Genomic DNA, 9,293 nt, shown 5'->3' with positions numbered 1-9,293 from the left:
GTCAGATGTGTAGATTGCAAAAATTTTCTCCCATAGTTTGCCTGTTCACTCTGATGATAGTTTCTTTTGCTGTGCAGAAGCTCTTTAGTTTAATTAGATCTCATTTGTCAATTTTGGCTTTTGTTTCTATTGCTTTTAGTGTTTTTGTCAAGAGGTCTTTGCCCATTCATACGTCCTGAATGGTATTGCCTAGATTTTCTTCTAGGGGTTTAATGGTTTTGGGTTTTGCATTTAAGTCTTTAATCCATTTTGAGTTAATTTTTGTATAAGGTGAAAGGAAGGGGTCCAGTTTCAGTTTTCTGCATATGGCTAACCAGTTTTCCCAGCACCATTTACTAAATAGATCCTTTCCCCGTTGCTTGTTTTTGTCAGGTTTGTTGAAGATCAGATGGTTGTAGATGTGTGGTGTTATTTCTGAGGTTTCTGTTCTGCTCCGTTGGTCTATATGTCTGTTTTAGTACCAGTACCATGCTGTTTTGGTTACTGTAGCCTTGTAGTATAGTTTGAAGACAGGTAGCCTGATGCCTCCAGCTTTGTTCTTTGTGCTTAGGATTGTCTTGGCTATATGAGGTGTTCTTTGATTTCATATGAAATTTAAAATAGTTTTTTCTAACATTTACGTGGCCAAGAAACATATGAAAAAAAGCTCAACATCACTGATCATCAGATAAATGCAAATCAGAACCACAATTAGATACCATCTCATGCCAGTCGGAATGGCGATTATTAAAAAGTCAGGAAACAAGAGATGCTGGCGAGGCTGTGGAGAAATAGGAACACTTTTACACTGTTGGTGGGAATGTAAATTAGTTCAACCATTCTGGAAGACAGTGTGGCGATTCCTCTAGGATCTGGAACCAGAAATACCATTTGACCCAACAACCCCATTACTGGGTACATACCCAAAGGAATATAAATCATTGTACTATAAAGACATATGCACATGTATGTTTATTGCAGCACTATTTACAATAGCAAAGACATGGAGCCAACCCAAATGCCCATCAATGATAGACTGGATAAATAAATTGTGGTACATGTGCACCATGGAATGCTATGCAGCCATAAAAAAGAATGAGATCATGTCCTTTGCAGGGACATGGATGAAGCTGGAAGCCATCATTCTCAGCAAACTAACACAGGAACAGAAAACCAAACACTGCATGTTCTCACTCATAAGTGGGGGTTTAACATTGAAAACATATGGATACAGAGAGGGGAACAACACACACCAGGGCCTGTTGGGGGTGGGGGTTGAGGGGAGGGAACTTAAAGGATGGGTCAATAGGTGCAGCAAGCCACCATGGCACATGTATACCTATGTAACAAACCTGCATGTTCTGCACATGTATCCCGGTTTTATTTTAGAAGAAATAAAGGAAAAAAAGAATATTCTATCTGAAAAATTAATGATAATTAAAAACTACCAGACTGACAAAAAGAAACAGATTCAGCACATATGAAGTGCTCAGGTGAGTGTCTGGCACATAAGTAAGTGCTCAATGGGCATTAGATAGTGTTCATGACAGCATAGGAAATTGGCCTGGGACCGAGAATGGAACCTGGGGCTTAAGAAGGAAAAGGCTTTTGGGCACCCTGACTTTGACAAATAGTAACAATTTTGGGCACAGTGACAAGCTCATGAGGAAATCGTTCTAATGGTGGAGGGTTGGGGGAGCTGCAGTTGCAGTGGCCATTCAATAATCAAATTAGTCTAGCTTTGCCTGAAGGGTCTGCATCATATTCTGCTTAATTTATACCTCCTAGTAGCATTATGTATAAGTATATTCTGCTTAATTTATACCTCCTAGTAGCATTATGATTACTAAGCATAAGGAACTGTTTTAGTCACCTTCTGAACAAGTAACCAATTAGGAGTAGCTGTTCCTATTCTGGCTATGGATCCTTTTAATGAAAAATCCAGAGGAGTTTGCAAAGTAAGGGAGGCAAAGAGTGAACATGGTTGCATTCTTTTCATGAGTTGACTTGTAACATTGGAGGGTCACATAAGCCTCGAGCTCACTGCAGTTGTGTTGGGGATTTATCTGCATGGTATAAAACCTATATGTCAAGAATGATTGGTTTGCTTTTGGCTTTGTGTGATTCCAATCAATAATTACACCTATTGATCAAAGGCACACATTCAAAACACTAATTTACATTGAGCACCTTAACTTCATAAAATGGCAACAACTGAATTAGCTGAAATTGATTTCCCTTTTGTTTTCAAAAGAAAAATTCTCAGTGCTCTGGATATCCTCAGTGTGATTCAGAGCTCAAAGCTGGTTAATTATCCAGCAATTTCACAAAGAAGAAAGTCCTGCAAAAATAACTAGGGTGCAAATTGAAATCCTAGTGGAGGTTGTTCATGTGTCGTTTCTAAAGTTCATCTGGAGAGGTGGAGATATTTTTCTGGCCTTGGAGGGAGTTAAACATGAGGAATGTTGCCATGATCAATAAGGAAGATACCTTGAAGGCTGAGCTAGAGGGTGACTTCCTAGGGCCAGAGCGCCCACACTCCAAGCTGTAGTCACTATGTCAAATGCCAGTTTTATATATGATGATTCCCAAAGAAACATCACTAGGTTGGTTTAGTGGTGGTAATTCACAGAGCTACTGAAAGAATGTCATAGTTTGTTTGTCAGGGCTTGCAGAGACTTTTCAACTTGGAATAGGTTGTCATAAACTAATCTTACACATTTATTCTTGTCATTCTAAACCCACACTGTTTTGAGAGTCCAGCTCAGACTTTACTTTCCCCAGAAAGCCTTGTCTATCTCTAGCTTTTACTGGGCTTGTTCAATTCCTGAAGCTTATTCAGATAAAAGCAATGTGTTTAATATGTTATTTCCTTTGCTTTTCTTACCTCGTTGATAATGTCATTTCCCAGAGAGCAGAAAAAATGACAGGAAAAAATTATCAAGTTCCTCTTTCATACACATAAAGTGGAAAGGAGACTAAGGGAAAGCCACAGCTTTGGGATGCAACACTTGGGTCGTTGAAGAGGACTGGGGGATTCCCCAAAATTAAATTCTGATGGTAAAACAAATGATTCTGAATTAGTAGATAAGAAGAAGGATCTTAAGGACATTCAGGATGCTTTCTGGTGAGGGCGATTAGAACAGGGAAAGATCGCATCCAATATAAAGAAAAAATGAGGAAAGTAGAAAATAATGAATTCATCATTATGCTTGCTCTAGGAAGCTGAAAAAAGACAGGCTAGGCCTGCTGCTGGGGCTATGAATGCCCATGCAGTGTATTTCAAACTATAATTTGCAGAAACTTAGGGTTCTATGGTTGAGCTTCAGGAGCTTCTAGGGGTAGAGGCAGGAGAGGTCAGATTTATGAGATGATTGCTCTATCCTGGTTTCAAACAACTATTCCCTATTGTCATTGCTAACATAGTTGCTACAAAAGCTCAGTTATCACCTTGAATGGTACTATCTTTGCTAATGTAACAACTCTCTCAAAGACACACAGAGTCCATTTGGATGACTCCTCTCTCCCTGCAAGATCTCTCCTAGCCAGCAACGAAAGCCCTCCTTTCTTCAACCTGCAGATCTGAAGCTTACCTGTGACAGACTGATTGCTTCACTTCTCTCATTAAAGGTGCTGTGTTCTGCCTCATCTTTGGGCTAAGCCATGCCATGCTTTGGTCAGCAAGATGTTAGCAAACATGTTGCAAACAAAGGCTAGAAAAATGCTTGCAGCTTTCCTCCTGCTCACTCTTGTATCTCTGCTCTTGCTCTCTTGCTATATCCATGAGAACATGCTTAGGCTAGCCTGCTGGGGGTATGGGAGAAACACATGGAACAGAGCCACACCATCCCTTCCTCAATGAGGGCATTCTAGATCAGCCAACAGTCAGCTGATATGCAGACATGAGTGAGCCTGGCCAAGACCAGTCAGCTGGCCTTCATCTGACCATAGACAAGTGAGTAAGTCTAATAAAGATCATCAGAACCTCCCAGCTAATCTCTAAACTCAAGAGCAATAGTAAATACATGGTTGCTGTTTTAAGACACTGAGTTTTGGGGTTGTTTATTGTACAGTACTTTGTGGCAATAGATAACAGATACACTGCCCAATCATTGAGGCTTAGCTCAAATCAACATAAAGCCTACCCTAGCAACTCTTACAGAAGAGGGTGTTACTTCTTCAGAGCTCCTACATCACTTACTGCTTGTGCTGCTGGTTTAGACTTTTTGATTTTCTGCACTATATTGGCACCATATTTCACTGACCTCAAGAAGCCATTGGTTGGAACACGTACCATTATCTTATGAATCACTGAGAAAAACAAAACACCTTCAAATATACTACAGCACACTATCCCTTAGAAGACATATCTTAATTTCAGAAAATTTAAAATGCATTTCTTACAATTAATGAAATATAATTAACTGTTTAGAATTGTATGTCTTAGTTCTACAACAAGATTCTTCTTGCAATTGAATACTCAGTTTTCATCTTCTTTGGGGAGCAGGATAGCTAGCATAGCTTTGGAGGGATGTAGACCCTGCTCAGATTCTGGCCAGGTTCAATCTCTGACCTCCCAGAGATTAGCTGGGAGGTTCTGATGACCTTGATTGGACTTGTTCAGAATAATATGAGCTGGGGTGAGTGACTTAAACTCTCAGAACCTCAGTTTTCCCTCTATAAAATAAGAATGTTAACAATACTTACCTCAAAGGGTCATTATGAGAATTAATTAGATCATGCAAAAAACATGGTGGGCATTGAAAAATAATTTCTTTGATTAGGTAATGCAAGTTTGTGTTACAAAATTCAAAATGTACACAAGGGGATGCAGTGCAGAGCTAGCCTCCTTTTCATTCTTGTGCCCTAGTCATTCAGCTTTCCTCCCAGGAGAAATCCACAGTCACCAGCTTCTTGAGTATTCTTCCAGAAATTTTCATAGTAGTCACGTCATAAATATTAGTTGCTTTCTACCCCTTTTGGGCCTCATAGCACCTAGTAGAGAGCTGGGCCCTTTTCAAGGGTCAAAGAGATGATTTCTCATTACCGTCTAGAACTCTACATGGAAATAGGTAGTACAGGAAATTGGACTGAATAGACCAGTGCCAGAGGCTTCTGGGGAAAAATGTTTGTCAGTCCATCATCTTTACATAATTGCCTCTTTTTTTTCCCATAAGAGCTAAGTGCAGAAAAATTTCAATTAACAGAGGGCTTATTACTTGGGCACAAGTTAATATAAGTTTTACTGTTACTGCCACTTCTTCATAAGTGCTGAGACAGGAAATGCAGACTTACCCCAACTGAAAAGCTAGCCAAGCAGAGGAAACCAAACTAATAATGTGGCTGATATTGTCAACTGCTATACATACGCAGATAGAGGAAACCCATATTGACATAATAATAATAAATATGTAAAGAAAGCTCATGGTTTACCAATAAAATCATTTAGCATGTTGCTGACTTTACTGGAAAACGATGCTTTATAACCAGTCTCTCGATTTGATTGATACCTAATTAAAAATTCACTAGGCTCAACTTCAAACACCTCAAGCTATATTAAAACCACTGCTATACCAGTGGAGTCATAATATCATTTAAAGCCAAAGCAAGTATGATCATTTATTTAAAGCTTAGGAATAGTTTTGAAAATTGCAAAGTTGCATAAAATCTGTGGCCACACACAGAAAAACAGCAATGTGGTTTAAGTGGAAAGAACTAGGGAGTCAGGAGATCCTGGGCTGAGTTCTGGCTCTGTCATGATCATATGACATGGTCTTGGGTAAGTCATTCCTCTCTGTCCCCTGGTTTCATTATTAGTACAATGAAGATAATAATACCTATTTGTATTAGTCAGGGTTCTCTGGAGGGATAGAACTAATGGAATATATATATATGAGTTTGTTAAGTATTAGCTCACATGATCACAAGGTTCCACAATAGGCCGCCTGCAGGCTGAGGAGCAAGGAGAACCTGTCTGAGTCCCAAAACTGAAGAACCTGGAGTCCGATGTTCGAGGGCAAGACGCATCCAGCATGGGAGAAAGATGTAGGCTGGGAGGCTAGGCCCGTCTCTCTTTTCACATTTTTCTGCCTGCTTATATTCTAGCCATGCTGGCAACTGATTAGATTGTACCCACCCAGATTAAGGGTGGGTCTGTCTTTCCCAGCCCACTGACTCAAGTGTTAATCTCCTTTGCAACACCCTCACAGACACACCCAGGATCAATACTTTGTATCCTTCAATCCAATCAAGTTGACACTCAGTATTAACCATCACACTATTTTTTCCTGCCTTCACTGGGTTTTTGTGAGACTCAATAAGATGATGTACATAAACTAGTTCAAATGGTTTAAACAGTACCCACATGTTGTTCCAACACCATTTTGTGAGTTTTACTGTGTGCTAAGGACTGAATTGTGCTAAGGATACATAGGTGAACAAATTCAAAATGCCCTTCCCTCAAGGAACTCATAGCTGAGCTGCCAAAGAGAAACACTAGCATGGTGTGTCACTAGAATTGCCAGATAAAATACAGGATGCCCAGTTAAGTTTGAATTTAAGATAAATAATAATTTTTAGCTTAAATATATCCCAAATAGCACATGGGGCATACTTATACTAAAACTTATTCATTGTTTATCTGAAGTTCAACTTTAACTGGGTGTCCCATATTTTTATTTGCTAAATCTGGCAACCCTATGTGTCACGTGATAGTAGAAGTATATACATAATAGAGACGTTGTGCAGTGCAATTCTTCATGTTAGAATTGATGAATTCTATCTCAAAATATCAGAGAAGGCTTCACAGAGGTTGTGAAGAGAGGTACAAGCATTTGGTAGGTGAATATGTTTGTTTGGGGTGGAGAGAGGAGCAGAGGGCATTTCAGGCAGAGAGAAAAGCAGCAGCACAAGGCAAGAAACACCCTGGAGAATGTAAGCAACTCCAGGCTTTTCAGTACTGCTGAAATGTCAAATGTGAGGTAGAGATTGAGAAGATTTGAAGTCCCTGGAAAGAGACTTATGTGGGCTTCATGAAGGGCCTTATATGGACTTTTAAATGTTTATTCTATATCCCACAATGACGCTAGCCAAGGAGAATATGGGAATGGATTTGAGCCCAAGGATTAAGGTTAAACAACACACACACACACACACACACACACACACACACACACACACACACACACACAGAGAGAGAGAGAGAGAGAGAGAGAGAGAGAATTTTTGAACCCAGTTAAGCCTTGGGCTGTATAGCAGAGAAAATTCATGGAATCAATTCTTCTGGAAGCCTCTTCAAACGACTGCATGAAGCTGATCCTAGACCAAAGTTGCCTGTGTCAACTCCAGAAGGGCCGAAGATCACCACATTAATACTTGCTTATTTGTGAAATGTACAGATATCGCATGGAAGACTGTTGGACTGTTGGGGGGAGGGGGCGTGGGTGGTGGATAAATTGGACCACAAGGACAAAAGTATTAGGCTCTCTCCGTGTGACGAGGGGATGGCTGACAGGGCAGAGATGTTTGCTATCAGGAAGGTGAGGGGGTATGATGTGAAGGAGAAAATGCAGCTATTGTCTAAATGCCACATCCTTGAATGTGTAGGTAGTGGGCCTTTTCTGAAGCTAGAATACAAATGAGATCACTGTAGAATAAATAAAGAAATATGGACTTCACCCAGTGGGGAGTAGACATAGATTTTGTTAACCAAAAGTGTGGTATAGACTGAAAAGACAAATAGAAGAGGTTAAAGAAATGCTGACATATGGACCGAGGTCCCAGGGTACAGGCCAAGCTATAAATATTCAGCTAATTCATACACATTTGGAGGGCTGGAGGGGTGGGCAAATAGGTGTAGGTTTATAGGAGGAAGCAACAAATTTGCCGAGCAGGTCAAATGGCTGGATGATTAGACTATGACCCTTAGCAAAGGGTGTGCTAGAAATGGCTCATACTGGCTCACAAGAGCCAAATGTTAAATTTTAAGAAAATTTTGCAATCCGGTTTTTAAACACAGCCATTAAAAATAAATTAATATATAAATGTACCGTTAAATTACATTGAAACAAAGGCAACACATACTCAAAACTTATAACTCAAAACAGTAAAATGTTCTTTTACTACATTTTACTATTATCTATGCTCTTGAGATTGTTTACTTATATTTGTATGGTGGAAGTACTATAATGGTGTGTTATTGCATATATCTTCTCAACTGTGTGTTCAGTGATGTCAAGTTGTAGATTTGAGATTGGCCATGGTGGGAGTATTTACATCATGGAAATCAGCAAGTACTACAAATCAGGGCGTCCTCTTGACAGAGAGCTGATTGTTAAACATCTAGCATTTAGCCACTGGGTACAAATGGGGCCTGCCTCTTCCTCATTAGTTAGAGTAGTGCTATGGTCACATAGAGTAATGGTTATGATCACAGGGTCTATAGACAGGCTGGTTTAGAATCCTGGCTGTCCCTGTATTAACTAGTTGTGTGACTTTAGGCAAATCACTTAACTACTAAGCTCAGTTAGCTATAAAATGAGGCGAATACTAATAGCTACACAGGGATGTTGTTAGTACATATGACACTGTAGCAGTTAACTATTGCTTATCTAACAAACCACCCCCAAAATTACAGGCTTAAAGAGTATTTATTTATTATTGTTCATGAGTCTGTGAATCAGCTGGATGAATCTAGTTTTAGCTGGGCTCACTCATGTGTCAGTGATCAGCTGTGGGTCAGATAGGCAGATCTGTTGATCTTGGCTGAAATGTCGAAAATGTTTGCGGGTTGGCTTGCTGTAGGATGGTCTAGGAGGGCCTTCCTCCGATGGTCTACCCTGGGCTTTTTCACATGGTCCTGACAAGGTTCTGAAAGAGTGAGAGAAGAAGCATGTGAGGCCTCTTGAGGCCTGGATTCAGTACTGGCACATCTTTACTTCCATCTTACTCCACTGGTCAAACAAGCCACATGGCCAGCTCAGATTCAAGGGTTGAGGAAATTGACTCTACCTCTTGATGGGAAAGGCTGCAAACCACATTACAAAAGACATAGCTACAGGGAAGATGAAGATGGACAATTGGAGACATTTGTACAATTGCTCTATCACGGGTACGTTTGTGAGAATTACAAAAAGGTGTCCTTTCTGGGCTGATGAATTACTGGTCCAACCATATTAAATTGCTGACTTTTTATCATATTTGATCTATGAAAATGACAATCTTGTATGGCCCAACTCAATACAAAAAGGCACCTGATATAGCTTGGATATTTATTGCCAACAAATCTCATGTTGAAATGTGATCCCCAATGTTGG

General features: G+C 39.9%; 1 long non-coding RNA gene across 3 annotated transcripts in view; it reads right to left on the bottom strand.

Moving 5' to 3' along the window:
- Positions 1-8,669: 8,669 nt before the first annotated feature.
- LOC129395348 (uncharacterized) overlaps positions 8,670-9,293 on the bottom strand; it is a 270,621-nt gene continuing 269,997 nt past the window's right edge. For all 3 annotated transcript variants that reach the window (XR_010111185.1, XR_010111186.1, XR_010111187.1), the window contains one exon: positions 8,670-8,847. This is a non-coding gene — a long non-coding RNA (uncharacterized LOC129395348). The remainder of the gene's footprint in view (positions 8,848-9,293) is intronic.

Source organism: Pan paniscus, chromosome X, assembly GCF_029289425.2.
Source record: "Pan paniscus chromosome X, NHGRI_mPanPan1-v2.0_pri, whole genome shotgun sequence".
Taxonomy (NCBI): domain Eukaryota; kingdom Metazoa; phylum Chordata; class Mammalia; order Primates; family Hominidae; genus Pan; species Pan paniscus.
Note: the sequence above shows the minus strand (reverse complement) of the source record. Positions and strands in the feature narration are given on the sequence as shown.